Here is a 25,003-nt window from a genome sequence, read left to right as displayed (position 1 = left end):
TCAGTTTGCAACTCTCCCGTATTGGTTTGAGACCTTTTGCTTAAGGTCTTCAATCAGATACTAACAACTGGAGTGTTCCCCTGACCTTGGAAGGAGGCAATAGTTAATCCACTTCAAGAGAGAACCTGCGCCTGATTTCTCTTCTGCCCGCACCAACAAAAATTCTTGAGAAACATGTCAACCAGGAACTGGCTGCATTTATTATTGCACTCCGGGGTAAACAGAAGTTCAAGCATGCTGTAATCCATTTAATCAATTCTGGGTGTACAGGAAGGAATCAGTTTCTGATCAAAACTTGGTATTTCAGTCTTTTCAATTATGGCTGCTATTTCATCTCTTGACTTACATGCATAATGGGTTTCCATTACTTGAACCAGTTCCATCAATCTCCAGAGTTGTTTTAATCCACTCTCTTTGATCCAACTTTGCTATATATCAGTCTTATTTTCCTATCTCTTCATTGTCTCTAGTGACTCATCATATTGTTTTGTTACCCTTATGTGTCAACTAAATCTTTCGTGTAGGTTTCAGATAAAAAAGCATTTCCACAGTATGAACTCACATTTCTAAATTGGTGTTAACTTCACTTTTTTCCTTTTTTTATCCATCATTCTCACTCGTCTCATTTAATGGCTTGTTCCTACCAATCCGTTCCTTACTTGGGTTTCCTTTCAAACACGTCCGCCATACCACCACTTGGCTCATATGCATAACATGGATCAGTTGTTTGTGTTTATTTTCATAACTTGAGACACACAGCGGCCGATTTCACGGTTACCAAATGATGAGATGCTAGAACGAAGCTTGTCTGCTCTTTGTAAGTTTATTTAACCTTTATTTCTTGGTTTACAGTGGTGATGGCTCACTTAGTGTCACACATCTCTTTGCATGGTTGCTTTTCTTTTGGTTGGTTTGACTTTGTGCTGGTCACGTTTTTTTAACACGTTTTTCAGCACACGTCGGAGTTTTTAATTAGTATGTCATTAACACGGGTTCTCACTGAGCATAGTGGCTACATTAAGATCTGTTATCGCTACGCTTTATCATGTCTTGCAGAGGGTGCATTTAACCCTCAGTCATTGGGGCCATTTGGATTTGCAATATTGCTTCACATTTTGGATGGTGGTGAATACTTATATTACCAGCAAGACCGTTTCTCAATTCATCCTTTCGTTTCTCTACAGAAAATGCATTTGGATGGTGCAAATGAATTGCCATTCGATGTATTTTTTACGAAAGGATATGTCGCTATCCATTTGGATTTAATCTCCCTTGGAAAATTGTCATTCCTAAATGGCTGATACCTTTATGAATCAAATCAAGCAAAAATCGCAATCAAGCAAAATAAAACACAATACAACAGATCCAATATCGTTGAAATGTAATTACTTTCCCTTCTTGGTGACCCATGGCAGTGCATTGAAGGGACGTTTGCCACAACAGGAACCCTACTTTGAGTTTAATATTTCCCAGGACCTCTTAAATGCTTCTCAGGATGGATTCTGAAGTGGTCACTGGTTGGTGCTGCAGATTCCATTTGTTCCCAGGTAGATCAAGGATGCACTTCTATCTTGGTAATGTTGGATCTGTCAGCGGCATCTGACACAATATTGCCATCCCGCATGGTTCAAAGATTGGGGATGAAGGATACTGCTCTGGACTTCCTGGTTTCCTTTCGGACAAATAGGACTCAAAGACTCAGCCATTGGAATTTCAGAGAAGACCTATTTCAGCTCACTTGTGGGGTCCCAGAGGGGGTCCTTCCTCACCCCCACTGTATTTAACATATATATTGCCCCCTTGCTAAACTGGTGTGGTTGTTTGTCTTTCAGGTGCTGTCCTATATGGACGACACCCAAATCATTGTTTCTATATTAGATGATCTTCCCCTGGTATCAGATAAGTTAAAAAATTTTATGATCTGTGTCAGCACATGAATGAAGAAAAATTGCATAAAATTAAATGCCGAAAAGGCAGAGACTCTGGTATTTGGGGCACAGCATTCGATGTGGTCAGCACTCTGGTGGCCTGAAACGTGTGGTCCATTACCTATTCCAGTGGCCTCTGCTAAAACCACATATGAGTTCTTTTTGACAATACTCTTACCTTTGACACCCAAGTTAAAAGGACTGTGACTTCCTGCTTTTTTATCATCAAAATTCAGAAAAAGATCTTCCCACTTATTCCTGCTGAAGAGAAGCAGTGGTCGTCGCATTAATTACATCGTACCTAGACAATTACAACACTTAATACTTAAATGTCAATAAGTCCTCACTTAATAGACTACAGGTCATTCAGAATACGGCAGCCCGCCTGGTCCAGAATGTTCCTAAACACTTCTTAGTTAGGGAGGGCATGCACTTGCTTCTTACACTGTCTGCCTGTGGGAAGCGTATGACTTAATAAAGCAGATGTAGGTCGGTTGGTAACGGCCGAAAATCGGTATTTTCGTCCGTTACCGACCAGTATTCAAGAATTGGCATGTAGGGGCACAATTTTACAGAATCGGTAAATTTACCGAATCGGTAAATTTACAGGTTCTGTAAAATACTGAATCGGTATTTTTACCGATTCGGTAAATGTCAGATGTAGGTGGGACTCTTCTGAGTCCCAAAGGCCCTACAAAATCGGTATTTTACCACACAATCCTATTGTGTGGTAAAATACCGAATTCAGGTGTGCATGCACATGTGTGCATGCACACCTAGCCATGTGACAGACAGACATGCCCTTAGGGCATGTCTGTGTGCCACATGGCGCACATGCCTATTTGTGGGGTGCCAGAGGGTGTCAAAGTGACACCCCCTGCACCCTTGCAAAATTCTGTATTTATCGATTCTGTAAATACAGAATCGGTATTTCCCATTGATTCCTATTGGCTTCAAAGCCCATAGGAATCAATGGGAAATACTGATTCTGTATTTACAGAATCGGTAAATACCGAATGTTACAGATTCGGTATTTCCACATCTGGAAATACCTACATATTCACCCCTTTCGGATTTACCAATTTTTAATTACCGAATCGGTAAAATTCGGTAATTAAAAATCGGTAAATCTATTCTACCTACATCTAGCCCTGAGAGTGGTCTTTTGGCTCTTGACCATCAAGGCCCTGAGAAGAGCATTCCACTTGTATACCCCAAAAAGACAGTTTAGATAATCTTCTCATAGGAAGGTGACCATTCCTAGATTCGGAAAATCCAGGTGGGGTGGTCACTCCTTTTTGGTAGCAGCAGCTAAACTGTAGAACACTGTCTACACACATTGACTCCTTCTAGTTTTCCATAAGGAATTGAAAACCTGTCTCTTCTCCAATCAATCAATCAATCAATCAATCAATCAAGAAATTTGTATAGCGCACTACTCACCCGGAGGGTCTCAAGGCACTTGGGGGAGAGGGGTCTGCTACTGCTCGAACAACCAGGTCTTAAGTTGCTTCCTGAAGGAGAGGTGGTCTTGGGTAAGACGGAGGTGGATGGGGAGGGAGTTCCAGGTCTTGGCTGCCAGGTAGGAGAAGGATCTTCCTCCCATGGTTGCTCTTCGAATGCGTGGAACGGCGGCGAGGGCGTGGCTGGTCGATTGTAGCTGGTGGGTGGGAGTGTAGAAGGTCAGGCGGTTGATGAGGTACCTTGGGCCCAGGTCGTTAAGGGCTTTGTGTGCGTGGGTGAGGAGACGGAACGTGATTCTCTTGCAGACGGGGAGCCAGTGCAGGTCTCTCAGGTGTCCGGAGAAGTGGCTGTGTCGGGGGATGTCCAGTATGAGTCGTGCAGAGGCGTTCTGCATGCGTTGGAGTCGTTTCTGCAGTTTGGGCTGTGGTTCCGGTGTAGACGGTGTTTTCGTAGTCCAGTTGGTGCGGGACGAGTGCCTGGGTGACTGTCTTCCTGGTTTCGGTGGGGATCCAACGGAAGATCTTTCGGAGCATGCGTAGGATGTTGAATCACGGTGATGAGACGGCGTTGACTTGTCTGGTCATCAAGAGGGAGGAGTCCAGGATGAAGCCCAGCTTGCGTGCGTGGTCCGTTGGTTTGGGCGCGCTGCCCAGGGCAGGGGTCCACCAGGAGTCGTCCCAGGCAGAGGGTGATGATCCCAGGATGAGGACTTCCGTCTTGTCTGAGTTCAGTTTCAGGCGGCTGTTCTTCATCCACTCGGCTATGTCTTTCATCCCTTCGTGTAGGTTGGTTCTGGTGGTGGCGGGGTCGTTGGTGAGGGAGAGGATCAGCTGGGTTTCGTCGGCGTAGGAGGTGATGTTGAGGTTGTGTTGGCGTGCGATGGCCGCGAGGGGGCTCATGTAGACGTTGAAGAGGGTGGGGCTGAGTGATGATCCTTGTGGTACGCCACAGATGACTTCAGTAGCCTCGGATCTGAACGGGGGGAGGCGGACTCTCTGGGTTCTTCCGGTGGGAAATGAGATGATCCACTCCATTGCCTTCTCTTGGATTCCGACATTGCTTAGGCGTTGCACTAAGGTGCGGTGGCAGACAGTATCGTACGCTGCGGATAGGTCCAGGAGGATGAGGGCCGCTGTTTCCTCATTGTCGAGCAGGGTTCGGATGTCGTCAGTGGCTGCGATGAGGGCTGTCTCGGTGCTTCTCCCTCCCATGAATGCAGCTTTCTGGTTGTAGCGGATAGTTTCCAATAGGCCTTTGACACCCTTGGACATGGTACGCTATACAAATCTTATTCCACTTCATATGAAGAAAGGCTAAAAAAAAACTGGGCAACAGATTCTAACAGCTTGGAACATCAACCGTATTCTTGTCAACTCCAACTAGTTAGGTGGTTTGCTTCTGCTGATGTGCAATCATACAACGTACTGATTTAACAGTGCCAATTTTGGCATGGCCTTCATTTTTTCTCCTTTATCAGGACGATAAAAAGTGGGAGAGGCGAACTAAGCCCGTCAGGAGGAAAGAGTTTAAAATGTGAGAGAGTTCAAGAAAAGGATGGAGTGTGCAAGGATGGGATGAGATAACAAGAGGAGGACCGCAAAAAAAAGATAGTCGAGGATACGAAAAGGAAATAATGACCTGGGAAAGGCGGTGGATGGGGAGGGGCAGGAAGATACCTGAGGTCGCGAGGAAATGAGAGGAAAGGAGGGGATCAACACTGGAAGAGATGATGATGAAGAGGAGGCAGAATGTTTAAACTAGGTGAATGGAAAAAAGAGGGCAACTACGAGTTTAGAGTTCCTATGGTCTCCTTATCTGTTAGCTTTTGGGGAGATGTGTACAGAGACTGTCCCTCTCTTTGGCAGACACAACACTGAAGACACGTTACTCTTCAAAGGCAGGCTTGTTTTCACCTGCACCACTTTTTTTCATTTAGAGCAAAATATCTAAACCCAGCTTCTTTTGTGCTTGATCATTTATTATTACTCTAAATGGCATTTGCCATAAATGCCAGTAAGCAGCCATTATCTCTCGCACCATGAGGGGGGCGTGGCTAAAAGCCCAAGATGGTGGTCGCATAGGCGACGAGCTCCGGGCTGCGCAGCCATAACAAAAGGAAATATCCGGGTGTAACAGAGTGCCACTGCCAGTACAGGACATTGTTCCCCCTTCAACTCCCCTCTTCTACCCTTCACAGAACGTCGAGAACACAGACAGCACGCCAGAGAGCGAAGAGAGACACTGGCCCTTTAACGAGAAAACAGCAGAGGAATGGGCGGGGCTGTATGGTGAGGCGGAGACGTCTTATACGGAGTAACCCCAGCACCAGGTGTGCTTGTTCACCCGGAGGGAAGAAGACATGTGGAGAGGTTTTTTGCGTGTTCGCAGGGTTTTTTGCGTGTTTACGGGGATTTTTGCGTCTTCGCGAGCCGCTTGCATAGCGAAGTTACCCATGCAGTCGTTTATGGGACAGGGAGAGTGAGATAGATAGATAGATAGATAGAAAGCGAGAGAAAGAGAGGGAAAGAGAGAAGGAGAGAGAGAACAAGAGAAATAAAGAGAGGCCGGATCTCTGAAGGGCCAGATTCCTGAGTTGCCCCTACAGAACATACAGCTTTTTATTTTTAGCAAAATGCATATGAAAATTGTGCTGTAAAGGTCTCTTTTAGTTTAACCCCTCCTGACAACTCAAAATGGGTGTATTTGCCATCCTCTCCCTTTTTCCTGTTTTCCTGTTTTTTATATCTGTAAGTGCTTCCTGATGAGGTTTAATTCCTTGGACAGGTGCCTCGTTGCCTACTTGTAACTATTCTCTGACCCTGCTTCAAGGGTCAGAGCGGGGTCAGAGAATAGTTGCAAGTAGGCAACGAGGCGCCAGGAAGCAATTAGCAGCAGGTGTCCAAGTTGGAGTTAATTTGTTTGTAACCCTTTTGAGAAAGGTTACAAAGAAATTAGGTTCAACTTTTGCACCTGCTGCTGTAACCCTTGCTTGGCTGAAAATTCGTCCCCGCTGATTCGCGGATTTTACCGCGATTTCGCGAGATTCGCGGATTGCGAAATCGGGGAAAATCCGCAAATTCGCCCGCAAAACGGATTTTACGCCCACCCTTAATCTAAACAAGTTGGTGAGAAAATGATTGAATTGTTTAGTCGAGTGGGGTTCCCCAAGGAGATCCTAATGGACCAGGGCATGCCTTTTGCGTCAAAATTGATGAAAGAAATTGCCACAACCTGAATATCCACCAGATTCGCACCTCTGTATACCACCCTCAGACGGACGGTCTGGTGGAACGATACAATCGCACTCTGAAGTCGACCCTCAGGAAGATGACGGAAGTCAGCGGGTCCGACTGGGACCAGATGCTGCCCCTAGCCTTGTATAGGATATGGGGTCAGAAACATAGCAGTATGGGAATGTCACCTTTTGAACTACTGTACGCTCGTCTTCCATGCTCTCTCCTAGAGATGACCAAAGATGCTTGGGAAAATGAGACTCCGGAGGAAACGGCTGCCACTCTAGACTATGCCAGAAGTCTAAAATCCAGACTGGGTAAATTGAGAGAATTGGCTTCGTCTCAACTAGAAGAGAGTCAGAAAAGTCAGAAAACGGCCTATGATAAAGGAAAGAAATGGAGACAACTTATCATGGGTGATTGAGCTCTGGTTCTCCTTCCTTCGTCCACACAGAAGTTTCAGGCTGAATGGGTCGGACCCTATAAAGTGGTTGAAACGATTGGAAGAACAAGCTATAAATTGCAAGTGACCCCGACCAAACAGCAAACATATCACATCAATTTGCTCAAGAAGTGGTTGAGTCCACTACCTGCAGGAGTACACATGGTCTCAGAGCCACAACAAAGTTCCTCTACTCTGGATCAATTGATTCTTAATGATGAATGTTAGAACCGGGACCCTGGCCGGCCAAGACTCGCGTCGAGGTCAGTGAGGGATCGCCAGTTCTAAGTGTCAGGGCAAGGGAGTCACACGCCAAGATAACCCCTCACTCGCCCTCTAGGTAACGTGGCGCGAGCAGTCAAGGCTAAACTTGGAGGCGATGTAAGTTAAGTATTTGCGCACGCACCCCAGCAACAACACCCAAGGCCCACCACAAAGAAACACTCCACACAAGGTTATGTAAAAATAGCCTTTGTATTATAATAAATATACATCAGATAAAACACACATCTTGTTACACTGTGCCAACAGGCACGGGCGGAATGTACAAGGGATATTTGTACAGGACAGGGCCACTTGGACCACTGTCAAGGGTATCAGCACTTTTAGAAATAATTACTGTAGCACAAAAATATAACAGTAGAGCATACAACCAGTAATCACTGGTAACAGGACCTCTCTAGCACCACCTGTACTAGGGAGAAAACAACCACCTACATGTCACAATACCTATAGGGGTGCAAGGATAAAACACATGATGTATCAACATTCAGAGGTGTAAAGGCACATGACGCATAAGCAATACATTCAGAGGTGCAGAATCAATAACAATTTCCCCAAACTCACCAGTCACCACCTGTGACTGTCCCGGTGTCCCAATGTCAGGGCCTAAACGTGGCAGTTGCCCACAAAGTGCTGGGCAACTGGAGCAGGGAAAGTTAGCACAAAGTTGGAGCCTCTCTGGGCTCAAAGAACCACCCCTGTGGCACTGGTGAGCCTCTCTTAGGCTCTCTCACCAGCAAGGGGGGCTGCTGAGCCTCTCAGGGCTCCAGCAACAGAAAGGTACAGCCTCGCTGGGCTGGGGGGTCCCTCGCTCTGGGGACCCAAAGCAATAATGCTGGCCAAGAGCCTCGCTGGGCTCTAACGCTACTGGTGCCCCCGGGGCCCCTCGTGGCTCCACAAACGCGGAGGTGCTTTCTCTTTCGGTGGAGCCACTCTGGCTCGGGTTGGAGTCCCCCTCTTGGGGACTCGGCTTGCTTACAAATGCCCCCTGAGCCCTCAGGCTCAAAACACCAAGGCGCGAGGTCGCGCTACAGAGAGGGGGCGGGGCGGACACCGGCAATGTGTCCCGACGCTCCCCCCCCCTCCTCTGCAGGCAGGGACACTCACCGGTCTAGCGCTGGGCTCTCCAGCGGCGGCGGGTCTCTCCCGCTGGTCACGGGGCTCTCCTTTCCTCTCGGGGAGCCTCGGCAGGCTCTCTCGCGGCTCGGCGAGGGAGGCGGGACTTCCGGTCGCTTCTCCCGGGGCCGCGCTCTGATTGGCTGGCCGGCCGGAACGCTTCCGGGTCGTCGCGGGCAGCGCGGCGGCCTGTTTTAGGCAGGCAGGCGGGCTCCCAGATGATCCGAGGAGTGGGCTCCCTCGTGGATCAATAAATCGGCACAACACCGCAGCAATAAGCGGGGTGGCACCCGCGCTGTCAACTCGCCACACGGGGCGATCGGATGCCGGGTGGGCACCGGCCTCTGCAGACCACAGCGCTCCCAAGCGCTGCAGGCACCAATAAGCGCTCGTAAGCGCTAAACAGCAGCAAAAAGCGCTCCCAGGCGCTAGGGGTAAAATCCAGCGCTCTCCAAGCGCTAGGCAGGCGATCTCCACGCTCCCAGCGCTGAAGGGCAGAGAGCAGCGCTCTCAGGCTGCAGGAAAGAAGTCCTCAGTGCTCCCCAGCACTGGAGGACAGGACAGGGCTCCAGCAGGGCTGGAGGCAGGCAGGGGGGGGCAAGGCTGGGCCAGAGCCAGCACACTGGGTCTCCAGGCAGGGAGACTCCCCAAGTGGCGGTCCTTCTGGCCCCAGCAGCGGCAAAAGCCCCCTCTGGCAGGATTCCAAAGTAGAACATTTTCCAAGGGGACACAGCCCTTCTTATACTGTAAATTCCTTTGTTACAATGTGCAGGGTGGGGGGAAAACCAGTCGCAGCTGGTTCTGGAGCACTCTTGATGGCCCAACCACCCATTTCATTCACTGGGGAGGCTAGGGTCATTAGACACACCACAGGGGGGCGGAGCCAGCATTGTGTGGGGAAAACCCAGCCCATCAAGGACCCAGGTACACTCCTCCCACACATCACTCATGCTAATCTCCCACTCACCACCGGGCAGACCCATCCAGACTTCCTGGAGCCTGGCATGCCAGCCAGCTCCAGCCAATCACGCTCCAGCACCCTCACTGTACACATATCTCAATGTCCAGAAGTAGCACTTCCCAACTAGACACATACATGCCACAGACACCATCTTGCAGCATTCACTCTCACGAGTTCAGGCGTACCAAACTCGAGCCTGCACTCCCCATGCATCAGGAACTACCAGGGACACACACATTCCCCATGCATTCCTATGGGAGGGCAGGCCAGCCATACTACACGCACGCACTTTCACTCTGGGACTCAGGGGAAAGTGCGCAGAGACCCAAAAATCACTAACACAGGGTCACAAATAAGGCAAAAAGTCTAGGGGTGAACCTGCCCTGCGGGCCAAGTCCAACACAACCCCCTTCCAGCCAAAACGCAGGGGAGAACAATCACCACCGTGATGGACTTCCCTGCTTGGGGCGATAGAACACGGACGCAGGCCCGCCACTGCCGGGACACTCTCCTGTTCTATGCCACGGTGAACCCCTAGGGTTCCTTCTAAAGCTCCTGTAAGGACCAACTGGGCTACCCCACTGGTACTCCTCAGCTGTCCGCGGCCAGGACCCGGCCCTGGGCCACCCAGGTGCCACCGGTCCTTGCCAATTCGCAGAGCGGGGGGTAGTAACCCCTGGCACACAGTGTTTATTCTCCACTCTCCCTGTCTGCAAGACAGGACTGGACTGCCACTGGTTCACCAGCCTTTGGTCTACAACCTCAGGCGGACCAGGAGTCTCAGGGAAGGCTCTCCTCCCCTTACCTCGTCTTCCAGGGTTCCTCCTCCTCCTGCGAGGGGTACCCTTACAACGCCACTCCAACCCAGGGTTTAACCCCTCAGGTTGCGCCGGGGTCAGAGGTGGGCTTTCCCACCCTCTGCACCCCCTTCCAGAGGTCTGCCCTCTCCCAACTGGAGAAGTTCCCCTGGAAGAACCGGTCAGGACACTGCTTACAGTCGTCCTACCCTTCAGGTCAGGCCGAACCTGCACCTGGCCTCCCAACCTCCGGTCTAAAACCTTTGGTGGAATAATTGCCTGGCACTCCAGGACTTCTGGGGACCCACACGCAATCCCCCTGAGGCTGACACATGACCCATGTGTCGTGTGACGGTCTGTCTGGCGCAGATCTCCCGCCTCCTGTCCACCTGACAGGGCGCAAAGATCCCCCAGACCAGAAGTGGCGCCACCCGGGTCCACCCAAGACCTAGCCCAACTGGCTAGTCTCTGGTCCACTGGTGCATCCACTGGGAAACTCATCCCCCAATCACTCCTCGCTTCGGACTTCTGTGCCCTCCCCACCGGAGCGACACTGCCTGACACTGAAACCCCTGGAGCTCTAGTTACAGACGCTCCAGGTTCCCTAGACACTAGGAGATCCTCCTCAAGTGTACTAACAGGACAGCCTAGGTCCCCAACCTGGTGTTCCCTCAAGAAACCACCCAGGTTCTGAGACAGGGCTTCGGGCCTCTGGGTGCTCTCAGCCACCCCCTGACTCCTGCTCCACTGAGCCAGGCAGTCAGCCCCTTCACCCTTCTCACTATACTGGGACCTAGCTGGGCCACACTGAGCCTCTTCCACCACGCTGGGCTGGAAGCTCCCTGTACCACTGCTGTTGGACTCACTCTCTAATGACTCTGCAGATCCTCTGGCGCTCTCCCAGTGGTCTGCTTCATCTGCAAGCTCACATGCCTCAGACAATCCACACCCCAACAGGTGTGTGCGCAACCCTGGAGAACAACAACTGAGCAGGTGCTCCTTGACAATCAGATCAAACAAGACATCAAAATCATCTCTCGTGTTAACCTTTACCCAATCAAACAGTGTCCCACAACATTCATCCTCAAACTCCTCCCACGACTGGTGAGGCAGCTTCCTACTGCCCCTGAATTTCAACCTTAACTCCTCCTCTGGGGAAACAGGTACCAGACTGGGGGAACTGGGAGTGGGACTGCTCGCACTGGGCTCTACATAGCTGCCACCACTGGACTCCACCCTCCCTGGGGGATCAGGAAAATTAAGACTGCGGGCAGGGGATAACCTACACTCTAGGGCTATCTTCTCCCTGGCCAAGGCCCTCTCAGCCTCTGCAATCCGCTCATTCACACCCAGCTGCGCCATCTTCCAGGCATACTCTAACCTGAGCTTCTCCATGGCCAGCTGGTGCTCCCTCTCTTCTCTCCTATCCATCCACTCCTCTGGGGACAGGGAAAGGGATGGGGTGCTATCTCTGACACGGGACCCAGCAAGGGACTCCCTATCTAGGGGGTACTCGCTCTCTGCTGGCGCCCATCCACTGTCAAACTCACTCTCCACATCAGACTCTTCAGGGCTCCCCTCAGACCCACCACCCTCATGGTGTGCGGTCCGGGCCCTCTCCCTCTCACTGTGCTCACGCTCCCAGTCACTCTTCTGCCACAGGATCATGTTATCCCTAAGCTTGGACTGGGTGTCTGACTCACTCACTGGGATGTCTCTCTCCTTACATAACCGTACCAACTCATGCACACTGTACTTAGACAGGCCACACAGGTTAAAAGGAGATTCCATCTTGACAGGATGCTCACAGACACGTGCAACACAAGGGAACTAGCAATCTGAAGTAAAAGTACACAATTCCAAAACTTCCACTCTCCTTAAAAAAATACTCACTCATGCGTCCAGGAAAACACACCATTCATCCACGCACACACTCCCCTCGGATCGGTAAGGCAGTTTCTACCACCCCTGACTTCTCAACCTGACCACATGTGACACAGGTACCAAACTCTGGAAGCAGGGCGGGGGACAAATGTACTGAACACAATTATCAAATGACACTCTTCAGGAGAAGCAATAATGGAACTTCACCAAAACACAATAATCCCCAAAATGTGGTCATCTAAAATGCAGAGCTTTGTAGTGGCCAGTTGCTACTGTGGTACAACGCAAACACAAATTCTTATCCTCACCGCTTGCCGCCAAACCACCACAAAGAAACACTCCACACAAGGTTATGTAAAAATAGCCTTTGTATTATAATAAATATACATCAGATAAAACACACATCTTGTTACACTGTGCCAACAGGCACGGGCGGAATTTACAAGGGATATTTGTACAGGACAGGGCCACTTGGACCACTGTCAAGGGTATCAGCACTTTTAGAAATAATTACTGTAGCACAAAAATATAACAGTAGAGCATACAACCAGTAATCACTGGTAACAGGACCTCTCTAGCACCACCTGCACTAGGGAGAAAACAACCACCTACATGTCACAATACCTATAGGGGTGCAAGGATAAAACACATGATGTATCAACATTCAGAGGTGTAAAGGCACATGACGCATAAGCAATACATTCAGAGGTGCAGAATCAATAACAATTTCCCCAAACTCACCAGTCACCACCTGTGACTGTCCCGGTGTCCCAATGTCAGGGCCTAAACGTGGCAGTTGCCCACAAAGTGCTGGGCAACTGGAGCAGGGAAAGTTAGCACAAAGTTGGAGCCTCTCCGGGCTCAAAGAACCACCCCTGTGGCACTGGTGAGCCTCTCTTAGGCTCTCTCACCAGCAAGGGGGGCTGCTGAGCCTCTCAGGGCTCCAGCAACAGAAAGGTACAGCCTCGCTGGGCTGGGGGGTCCCTCGCTCTGGGGACCCAAAGCAATAATGCTGGCCAAGAGCCTCGCTGGGCTCTAACGCTACTGGTGCCCCCGGGGCCCCTCGTGGCTCCACAAACGCGGAGGTGCTTTCTCTTTCGGTGGAGCCTCTCTGGCTCGGGTTGGAGTCCCCCTCTTGGGGACTCGGCTTGCTTACAAATGCCCCCTGAGCCCTCAGGCTCAAAACACCAAGGCGCGAGGCCGCGCTACAGAGAGGGGGCGGGGCGGACACCGGCAATGTGTCCCGACGCCCCCCCCCTCCTCTGCAGGCAGGGACACTCACCGGTCTAGCGCTGGGCTCTCCAGCGGCGGCGGGTCTCTCCCGCTGGTCCCGGGGCTCTCCTTTCCTCTCGGGGAGCCTCGGCAGGCTCTCTCGCGGCTCGGCGAGGGAGGCGGGACTTCCGGTCGCTTCTCCCGGGGCCGCGCTCTGATTGGTCGGCCGGCCGGAACGCTTCCGGGTCGTCGCGGGCAGCGCGGCGGCCCGTTTTAGGCAGGCAGGCGGGCTCCCAGATGATCCGAGGAGTGGGCTCCCTCGTGGATCAATAAATCTGCACAACACCGCAGCAATAAGCGGGGTGGCACCCGCGCTGTCAACTCGCCACACGGGGCGATCGGATGCCGGGTGGGCACCGGCCTCTGCAGACCACAGCGCTCCCAAGCGCTGCAGGCACCAATAAGCGCTCGTAAGCGCTAAACAGCAGCAAAAAGCGCTCCCAGGCGCTAGGGGTAAAATCCAGCGCTCTCCAAGCGCTAGGCAGGCGATCTCCACGCTCCCAGCGCTGAAGGGCAGAGAGGAGCGCTCTCAGGCTGCAGGAAAGAAGTCCTCAGTGCTCCCCAGCACTGGAGGACAGGACAGGGCTCCAGCAGGGCTGGAGGCAGGCAGGGGGGGGCAAGGCTGGGCCAGAGCCAGCACACTGGGTCTCCAGGCAGGGAGACTCCCCAAGTGGCGGTCCTTCTGGCCCCAGCAGCGGCAAAAGCCCCCTCTGGCAGGATTCCAAAGTAGAACATTTTCCATGGGGACACAGCCCCTTCTTATACTGTAAATTCCTTTGTTACAATGTGCAGGGTGGGGGGAAAACCAGTCGCAGCTGGTTCTGGAGCACTCTTGATGGCCCAACCACCCATTTCATTCACTGGGGAGGCTAGGGTCATTAGACACACCACAGGGGGGCGGAGCCAGCATTGTGTGGGGAAAACCCAGCCCATCCAGGACCCAGGTACACTCCTCCCACACATCACTCATGCTAATCTCCCACTCACCACCGGGCAGACCCATCCAGACTTCCTGGAGCCTGGCATGCCAGCCAGCTCCAGCCAATCACGCTCCAGCACCCTCACTGTACACATATCTCAATGTCCAGAAGTAGCACTTCCCAACTAGACACATACATGCCACAGACACCATCTTGCAGCATTCACTCTCACGAGTTCAGGCGTACCAAACTCGAGCCTGCACTCCCCATGCATCAGGAACTACCAGGGACACACACATTCCCCATGCATTCCTATGGGAGGGCAGGCCAGCCATACTACACGCACGCACTTTCACTCTGGGACTCAGGGGAAAGTGCGCAGAGACCCAAAAATCACTAACACAGGGTCACAAATAAGGCAAAAAGTCTAGGGGTGAACCTGCCCTGCGGGCCAAGTCCAACACAAACTTAATGGTCAACAGCAAAAAGAACTACAGAACATACTCTTGAGACATGACTCCCTGTTTTCCAACATACCAGGTAGGACTACACTGGCAGAACATTGTATTGACACACCTCCTGGTCAAAGAGTGAAGATACGCCCTTATAGAATTCCGGAAGCGAGACGAACCGCCATCAAAAAAAAAATTCAACAAAATGTTGGACATGGGCGTTATCAGTCCCTCCAAGTGCGACTGGTCTAGCCCCATTGCAATGGTTCCAAAACCCGACGGAAGTCAACGTTTTTGCATGAACTTTCGTGCCCTTAATGAAATCTCGACGTTTGATACATATTTGATTCTTCGGGTAGACAAACTTATTGAAAAACTGGGTGATGCCCAATACATCACCACGCTTGACCTCACAAAGGGATATTGGCAGGTGCCCCTCAGAGAGGACAACATGAAAAAAACTGCTTTTTCAACTGAAGATGGTCACTTCGAGTTTATAGTACTTTCCTTTGGTTTGCTCGGGGCCCCTGCCACATTTCAGCGCCAAATGAACACTGTCTTGAAAGGGTTGACAGACTTCACTTCAGCATATCTTGACGACATTGTCATCTATAGCCCTGATTGGTCCACTCATGTATCACACTTACACACTGTTTTCAGAGTCTTGGAGAAAGCCGGATTGAAAATCAATGCAAAAAAATCCAAAGTGGCCTTTCAGAAAGTAAAATACTTGGGCTATTTACTCGGACATGGTCTTATTGAGCCGCAGATAGAAAAAATACGGGCCATTGCTGATACACCCTTCCCTACGAACAGAAGAGAAATGAGTGCCTTCCTAGGGTTGGTTGGATACTACCAACGCTTTATACCCCAGTTTGCTCACGTGCTCACGTGGCTGCCCCGCTCACTGACTCACTGAAACAACAAGGGAAATCAACAACTCCCATTACGCTCACGACTGAGATGCAGGACGCTTTCCATAGATTGAAGTCAATCATCACTTCTACACCGGTCCTTACATCTCCAGATTTCTCAAAACCTTTTATTTTGCACACCGACGCCTCAGACTATGGCATTGCGCGGTGCTTTCCCAGATGGGATCAGACAATCATGAGCATCCCATATTGTATATAAGCCGAAAACTTTTTCCCTGTGAACTAAAATATGCAACGATAGAAAAAGAATGCCTCGCCATTAAATGGGCAGTGGAGAAACTCGCATACTATTTGGAAGGACACAAGTTTCCTCTGTATACTGACCATGCCCCCCTGTTGTGGATGGCTCGCAACAAGTCGAACAATGCCAGGCTTTTAAGATGGTTTCTGTCCCTACAGCCCTTTATATTCACTATCCATCATCGTAAAGGTGTGTACAATGTTGGGGCTGACTTTCTATCACGTCACCCACTCATCGGGAGTGTCTAAGGGGGGGGGTGTGTAACAGAGGGCCACTGCCAGTACAGGACATTGTTCCCCCTTCAACTCCCCTCTTTTACCCTTCACAGAACGTCGAGACCACAGACAGCACACCAGAGAGCGAGGAGAGACACTGGCCCTTTAACAAGGAAACAGCAGAGGAATGGGCGGGGCTGTATGGTGAGGCGGAGACGTCTTATACGGAGTAACCCCAGCACCAGGTGTGCTTGTTCACCTGGAGGGAAGAAGACATGTGGAGAGGTAAAGCCTCGGCGGAGTCCAGAGGTGTTTCGTCGACTCGACCCATCTGAACGCCATCAAAGGAGGCCGAGTAGAAGTAGATCCCCACGACGGATCACGTCTTTAAGGAATGAGTGCACTGACCACTTGTACAACACAATAAAACCCGTTAAAACTAAAACCCGCCTGTTGCCGATTCCTCTTGACCCTGTCACACCGGGCCACTACGGCACTGCCGTGCATGAAAGTGTCGGTGGGCAGAAAACAGTGGAGCACCTACCTTCTGGTGCTGAACTGGGGTGAGGAGTTGGTTCTGGGCCGGAACACCGCATGCCGCAAATATCAATGGCACAGCGGGCTTGGTGCTGGTAAAGCAACAACCTGCGTAGCGGACTCTCCTGGAGGCAGACTGGCTGGAGTCTGCACGAGAGACGGGCTCATTCCTGCGCGAGGTCCGGGCCCTTGGCCTACGGGGTGCGGTTACGGCCTGACGGCGAGTGACTCCTCGGCGGGCTGCACGGGGCTTGTACATTGGGGATCGAGAGTACCGCTGTCATCACCTCCGGTGGGGAGTAAACCTCCCACTCCCACTTCGCGTTGGAGGCAGGAGATCCTGGACTACACCGGTGCCAGCAGCAGCGACGGAGGGTGTGCGGGTGGTAGCAGCCTGGCTGGCTTCCACCTGCCTCCCCTCATCCCCAACCCTCCCAGCTGGTAGAATCGGAGGGGAACTCACTCAATTGAGCTGCGTGCTTCTGCTGATCCTCGGGCTGAAGTGGCTGGAACACTTGGTGGCAGCGACGAGCTCCGGGGGCGAGAGGCATAGGACCAGAGCTGCAGGTTCAATGCGGCGCTAGTTGAAGCACAGGAAGTGTCCACCCGCCTGAGGGGCAAGCTGCATCGTGACCTGCCGCCCGCAGTGGGATGGACTGTGGGGGCGATGTGGGGCCTGGGACCGAATGACGACCTGGTTTTGCCTCTAAGAGAGAAGGGGCTTCTGAAGCCCCAGGCTTTTCTAGGGACGGACAACCAATGAAGGACTGAGACCTGGGCACAGGACCACATGAAGTTCTGCGTTGCTTGAGACTCTGGTGGGCCTAGTATGGTTATTTCTGGAGGTACTTTAGCCCCCCGCGTCGCTTGGTGTGGCTGTGCGCGGCAAACACCACCCTGCTGGATACCGGGTCCACCTGGACCAGCATAGACAATGGGCAGGGGGAAGACCCGGACCACCTTGAGGTTGGGCAAGAGGGGATGCTATTCACAGTGTTCGTAGTCCTCATCTGGCGGATCCCTGCGGTTGCCGGTGGACCACGCACCCGCCCCAGCAGGGGACAAATTGGACATGATCCTAAAAGAAATTTGTGATTCCCGCTCTGCACTAGAGAGTCAGCTGAGCACAATGTCAGTGGACTTGAACCTACTCAAAGACGACCACTGAAAGGTGTCCGATAAGGTTAAAAACACTGAACACCTGCTGGATACCATGGGGCCTCAGGTCACTGACAACAATAGGCAACTGAAGGAGATGCAACAACAGATTGATGCCTTACATGCCCGGGCTGATGATACAGAAGGGCAGGCGAGGCGCAACAACCGCAAAATAGTGGGTATGCCAGAGGGAACGGATGGGCTCAATCCTGAGACCTACATCGAGGAGTGGCTGCAAACTGTGGTGGCACCCACGGGTCTATCTCCGCACTTTACTGTTGAGCGGGCTCACTAGGTCCCTACGCGACGCCCCTTGCCTGAAGCGAACCCACGTCCAACGCTCGCCCATATTCCGAATTATAGGGACCGAGACCTGGTCCTGCAGGCGGCGAGGGAGCAGGCCCTACTAAAAATGGAGAAGGCAAGGAATTCTATATTCCCTGACTATACTCTAGCGGTCCAGCGACAACGCTTCCCTCTCATGGAGGTCAAAGCAAGAGTCCGTGCGGCGGGCTTGACATTTACTTTACTTTTCCCGGCCAAGCTCAAGATCAATAACAACCAACGGTCATTGTTTTTTGATACCCCTGAGAGTGCGTGGGAATGGATGGACCTACACTTTCCTGATATCCTGCCAGAACGGAGACTGGACCCAAAGCAGTCGAAATCACAACCGCCCCCCGCCAGGCAAGAAGGGTATGGTTAAGCAGAGTGGGGGAACTTCTCCCCACCCACCATCAGGTGATGGAGGGAAGGCGGGAGGCCCTCCAGACAGCCGAGACACTCAAAGTCCCACGGCCGAAGATCAGCTCTAGCCCTTCGGAGACAGCCAACTTGGACTCCGACTCTGGGGGTAGCATGGGCTTATTCCTGTTGACATCCATTCAACTCAGTCGAGACTTATTAGGCTGCATATAGAGGATCCCCACCCCTCCTTTTTGAAAGATTGTAGAAGCTAAACTATCGGAACCATATCCACCCACTTCAGCAACTTACTTACTAATCAATATGGGTTGCTCCATTCCCCACTGGTATTTATTGTAGATTGTGTTAATAATGTTACTATTTACACTTGGGGAACCTGAAGGAACGTCTGTTAGTATAATGGCCCGGCCCGACTTGGGCATGTATCTCTTCCATTGCTGAGGAAACTTGTGTGTTCTACACTTAGCCTACCCCACATGTGTAAGCGAGAGTTCTAAGTGTACAATGCTAACCCTTTCTTTGGACCCAGTATTGGGGGGGTGATTTGCATAGATTTTTTGGTTGCTGCATATTCCATCCGGCGCTCCGGGGGCTGGGTTGTGGGGTGGGGTGGATCCGAGGGGACTGTTGGTATTACAGCTGCAAATGTTGGTTGAGAAATTGTATACTGTCATATCCTGGAATGTTTGGGGGATGGGGTCGGCCCAGAAACGACACAGAATCGTACCTCAGCTACATCGTAGTACGGCCTAAATAGTATGTCTACAGGAGACGCACCTTTCACAATCTGAAACGTGTGAACTACAGAGGAGGTGGCATGGCCAATTTTACGCTACAGCGCACTCCACCTTTTCGAGAGGGGCTGCAATATGGATACGGTTCAAAACATAAGGTGCTACAAGGGACTTGTTTGAAAGACGTTGACTCTTGGTTAACGAGTGGTTTGACAATTTCCACCCTTGTGTATCCACAGGATATCTGGTTCAATTCAAAGCAACATAAATGCAGGGAAGGTAAAAATACAAAAAAGAGCTGGAGAAGGTGGGTTTGTACTGAAATAAATCTTTACTTCAAATAAATGATGCGGGATGAAAACATAAGTAAATTCAAGCAGTGAGAGTCATGAACTAAGAAAGACAATCAATTTCTCAATAATTCACAACCCTACGTATCAGCTCCAAATGATTTTAACAAACAACCCAGATTAAATAATAAAACGTGGTTGTAAGATGGCGTCAAACGACAGCATTTAAAGGAGATGATAACTAGATGTCGACGTTTCGGTCTTGGTAGTGTTCATCAATAAGACCTTCATCAGGACGATGTTGTGTTTCAATGCTGTGAACAACTCCCTATATGGAAATAAATCAATTATTATTATAAACCTATTAAAAAATAAATCAATTCACATTTATTCTCGACCCTACCAAAGCTCTATGAACAGAAACAATTTTTCATGAAGAGAAGTATCAACCCCTTCCTGGTGATACTTCTCTGCAGTTAAAAATCAAATGAACAGTCAATATGACTGAGTGTTAACTTATGCGGATATTTACGTTAAACATTGTTGATAAAACATTCAAACCAGCATTAGTGAAGAATTTTAAAAAAAAACAATTTATAATCCTTACGTTTAAAAATACTTGTATGCGGCCCTTTCTAAACACTCTCCGGTATGATATGGATTACCATCTTTGCCAGGTTGTGACATAGAAATTGTGATTCATGATGACAAACTCGAATGTATTTTTAAACTCTGTGTTTTTATTTACCTGTCAACTGACTATAATTATAAAAATGTAATGTTGCCCATTTATGTACAAATATGTGTCACAAATTAATCTGGTTAGGACCCTCTAACTGTTGTCCAATTCAGACACTATTGCTTTGTTTAGTCTGGGTACCCAAAAAGTTGGTGTATTTTAAGAAGTGTGCCTTTTGATGCCTTGATAAAGATGTCCTGACATGTTAAGTATAATATATATGTGTTAGGTTTTCCTTGACGAGATACTTTAAGGTTAAGTTTTTCTTATAACTCTCCAAGTAAGGATTATAAATTGTTTTTTTTAAAAATTCTTCACTAATGCTGGTTTGAATGTTTTATCAACAATGTTTAACGTAAATATCCGCATAAGTTAACACTCAGTCATATTGACTGTTCATTTGATTTTTAACTGCAGAGAAGTATCACCAGGAAGGGGTCGATACTTCTCTTCATGAAAAATTGTTTCTGTTCATAGAGCTTTGGTAGGGTCGAGAATAAATGTGAATTGATTTATTTTTTAATAGGTTTATAGGAATTAGCCCCGCGTGTGAGCATTCTAACGGTCATGACGAGCTGAGCTCGTCATGAGCACATGGGAACCGTGGCTCATGAAGAGCTGAGCTCGTCGTGAGCATGGGAGGGGTTAATGCTGTGTTTTATGTCCACTGGTACTAGTCCCATTCCCTTTGTTGAACACCAATGCTGTGAATCAAGCTGCCGACTGACAGGGTGGGCACAGGAGTGGAACCTTGTGGATGTCTGGAGGTCTCAACACATTAATATGCGGGAATATTCTTTATACTCACACCCACATAACCTACATACCTGATGAGACCATTTCCTTTGCACTATAGATCTGTCCTCTGCCAAACATCACAGTACGTTCCTAGGAAAAACAATCACTGACCATAATCCTATAGAATTGTCACTGCATTGGGGGCGGGTCCCTACGCCTATACCAACATGGCGGCTGCAGCCTGTGGCCTTAGTAGAACAGGGGTTCCGTGTTAGATAGTCAACACTGTTACTACATATTTTGCTGACCGAGGGCACAGCTTCCACCAGGTCGATTGAATGGGAGGCTTTCAAAATCACAATACTGGGGGTTGCTATGGGAAGTTTAGTGGGAATTCGGAGAGAATTGACCAGAGACTTAGCAGAGTTGGAGGACAGACTGCAGGCGCTAGAAGTGGGTACTCAGGAACATGTAACGGGAGTGGAGCAATTGCAGGAGGCAAGAATTAGGTACGCTAAGCTATTAAAGCGGCTCCGGACAGTAGACCTCCATGCATAAACGCTGATTACGCATGCTGAGGCAGATAGGGCTGGCACGCTGCTGGTGTGACTGATTGCTCCCCCTGCTGACTACCACTCCCACCTTAGTGGTCTATGATGCTCACATTGCGTTACTAACCACCCAGAACAAAATTAATAAGACTTTCCACGACTGTCAGAGAGATCAGAAGAGACAATGTAATTCCTTACAAGCGTAGACCTTCCCATGGTAATGGATGCATCTGCTGAGCTGTTGGCGGCACCGATTTCCATAGTAGAGATCCGGGTTGCAATAAAAGTGCTGGCACATAACAAGACCTCAGGCTCAGATGGCTTACCTGTAGAATTTTACTCCACATATGTGGAGGCATTGGAGCCAAAGTTATTACAACAGTATGTCACCTCCCTTGAGGAAGGCACACTGCACCCCACCACTAAGGAAGCAATAGTCGCGTCCCTATTCAAACCAGATAAAGCTCCCACTGAATTGACATTGTACCAACCGTTATCAATACTTAATACAGAATATAAAATCCTAAGTAAAATCTAGGCATCCAGAGTACTTCCCCTGTTGCCTAAACTAATACACACAGATCAGTGTGACTTTATTTCTAAGCGTAGTACTTCTCTCAACATTCATCGATTACACACCTTGTTGCATGTGGTAACAGAGTCATTGTCGTTGGCTGGATGCCTGTCCATAGATATACGGCAATCATTCAATACGTTAAGCTGGCCCTATATGCTTGCAGTGTTAGTGAAGTTTGGCATATCCCCCAATATTGCAAGTGGATTCAGTTGCTCTTAACTGACCCCATGGCCCGCGCCAAATCGGGAACGATCGCCTGCATAACATATTTATAGGGGGATTCAACAGGGTTGTCCCCTGTCGCCCCTGTTGTTTGTGTTGGTATTAGAACGTTGGCCCCATATGGCATACTGTTGCAGCCAGTAATACATTCCGTTTCGCTCTACGTGGACGATATGCTGTTATTTTTTAGAGATCTTGGCATGGACATGCTGGTCATTGCTGCTGTATTCTTGCAGTTTGGAGACATTTCTGGTCTGCACCTTAGTGCTGCAAAGTCAGTTTCATACTCCTTCTCTGGCACATACAAGGGGACTCACCTACAATTTGATCCAGTGCAGTTCAGAATAGAACCCACAACATTTAAAATATCTTAGGATACAAATGTATAGGTCCTCGGTTGACAATATCGATGGGAATGTGGTGCGGACTATAAACTCGCTCCGGTCGCAGGTATCCTCTGGAACACCCTACCGTTGTCCATGGCTGGCCAGCTAGCAGTGTCCAAAATGGTCATGCTACTTAGACTCTTATACCATTTTGTAAATATTCCTGTGGTTCTGCCGGCCTGGATTTTTAGGTCACTAAATGCATTTTTCACTTCCTTGTTATGGGGGCAATGGAGACATAGACTAGCACTATCCAAGATGCAGCTGCCAAGCACGGTGGGCGGCATGGGGGCACCTGATTTTAAAATGTACTGTATTGTTGGGCGATTGCAGTGGCTGGCTTTTTGGTTGGCGGGCCATAACTTGTTTGAAATAGGTTACACCCCGTCGCACTTACAGCGAGGGAAGTTACAGGGACTGCTATGTCCCGGGCTGACAGGATGCGGGATACTCCCTTCCTGTTGTCCATTGCCTTCCACTATTGGAAGCAAGCTCAGAAATCTGCTAAAGACCTAAATCCATATGCTCTGTACATTCCCCTTTGTGGTTAGCCTACCCAACGTTGTGTATTTTCGGCTGGCCAAGTACCGGACTGGATACAGGTGGGCACACCCACAGTTGGGGATCTCTAGCTAGACTGTACACTGATGACACATGACGAATTTGTCCGCACTAGAGCCGTGCCGAAGACTCTGTTCCTCACACATGCATCGATTGTACAGTATGTCTGGAACTATTGGTTAGTGGCACAGACGGAACCCCCTACATTTCAGTTGTTGCGGTCACTTGACATCATGGGCCATGGACGCCACCTAGTACGCTGGCTGTACTGCGGAATGAGAGAGCACCTACATGTACCACTATTGCCTCTCCGTCGGAAGTGGAAACTGGAACTTGCACTGGCGAGGGAATTGGAGGAAAGGGACTGGGATGCTGCCCTAGAACATCCCCAATGGGTTTCCTGTAGTTTTCGGCTGAGATCAATACAATTACTAATACTACACAGGGCTTATCTTACACCACAGGCTATTCACAAGATTTGCCCCTTAACTGCTGCACAATATCCCAGATGTACCCACCATCCTGCTTATTTTACTCATATGTTATGGTCATGCCCTGCCCTGGGGAGGTTTTAGCCTGAAGTTACCCATGAGTTATCTACACTCATGGAATGCACCCATTGGTACGCCAAGGAGGTGTGCCTATTAGGTCTCCTTCCCTCCTGAAGAAGGTGAAACTGCTACATTGCTTTACAGGGTTGGCTCTGATGCTCACTAAAAGACTAATAACACAGAGGTGGAAGTCTTGCAGGGCACCATAGGAGGGCAAATGGAGAGAAGAGGTCATGAGGTGGGCGGTAGCAGAGGGAGAGGCGCTATCTCGCGAGGAATATAGGGGATTAAGGATAAGACCAATTGCGCTAGAATGGGCTCAAGTGTTATGTTATGTTATATGTTATTTTATGTTATGTTATGTTGGTTGACCCTTAACCCCTTCGCTGCTCATGACGAGCTCAGCTCGTCATGCAGTACACTGGTCGTGTGCTCATGTCGTGCTGAGCTCGTCATGAACAATGGGATCCTGCATTTCTCAGCACACAACGGGAAAATGCACTGCATGCATGTGGTTAAAACCATGTCCCTGTGAAACAGATTGGAATTAAGCAGCCAGGTTTATGGCTAGCAGTTCGTAGGGTGGGAGAGTTGTGGGTGGGGTACCGAGGGTGGGTTTTGGGTAAGAAAATGAGCATATGCAATGATACGAGATCTACTGTTCTGAAGGCATTGTTGTGGTTTAAATTGGCGCCATGAGCTATTAACTCATGTGCCGAGTAGTTGTATGCATCAATACAATGTCACACGTGCACTTGTTAAGATATGCAAGCAATCTGACGACGTATATATACCTCAAAATGTAACTATATATTGTTCCATGATATGTATTGGAAAGTGCTAATAAAATTGTGTTAAAAAAAAGTCTGTGCCAGGACCTCAGACATGATGGCTCCTTCTTATACGACTTGTGATCCAATTCCCAGTGGAGAAGCGTGGCTCAATGGTTAGAGCGGCAGACCCTGATGCAGAGGTCTGGCCCGGGACCAGGGTTCAATTCCCACCTTGGCAGCTCCTGGACTCAATCTCCCTGGACCTGATAATTCTCGCCTCGTGCCTAGTCTAATCATGGGTCCCACTCTGTGACTCTGGGCAATAGCTTGATTAATGCC

The 25,003-nt window shown here is 49.7% G+C and overlaps 1 protein-coding gene across 1 annotated transcript in view; it reads left to right on the top strand.

Moving 5' to 3' along the window:
* Nucleotides 1-25,003, top strand: part of LOC147733269 (sperm-specific sodium:proton exchanger-like) — a 7,973,824-nt gene that overhangs the window by 1,010,489 nt on the left and 6,938,332 nt on the right. The window lies entirely within an intron of this gene.

Source organism: Lissotriton vulgaris, chromosome 2_1, assembly GCF_964263255.1.
Source record: "Lissotriton vulgaris chromosome 2_1, aLisVul1.2, whole genome shotgun sequence".
Lineage (NCBI taxonomy): Eukaryota > Metazoa > Chordata > Amphibia > Caudata > Salamandridae > Lissotriton > Lissotriton vulgaris.
This window is presented reverse-complemented; position numbering and strand designations above follow the sequence as displayed.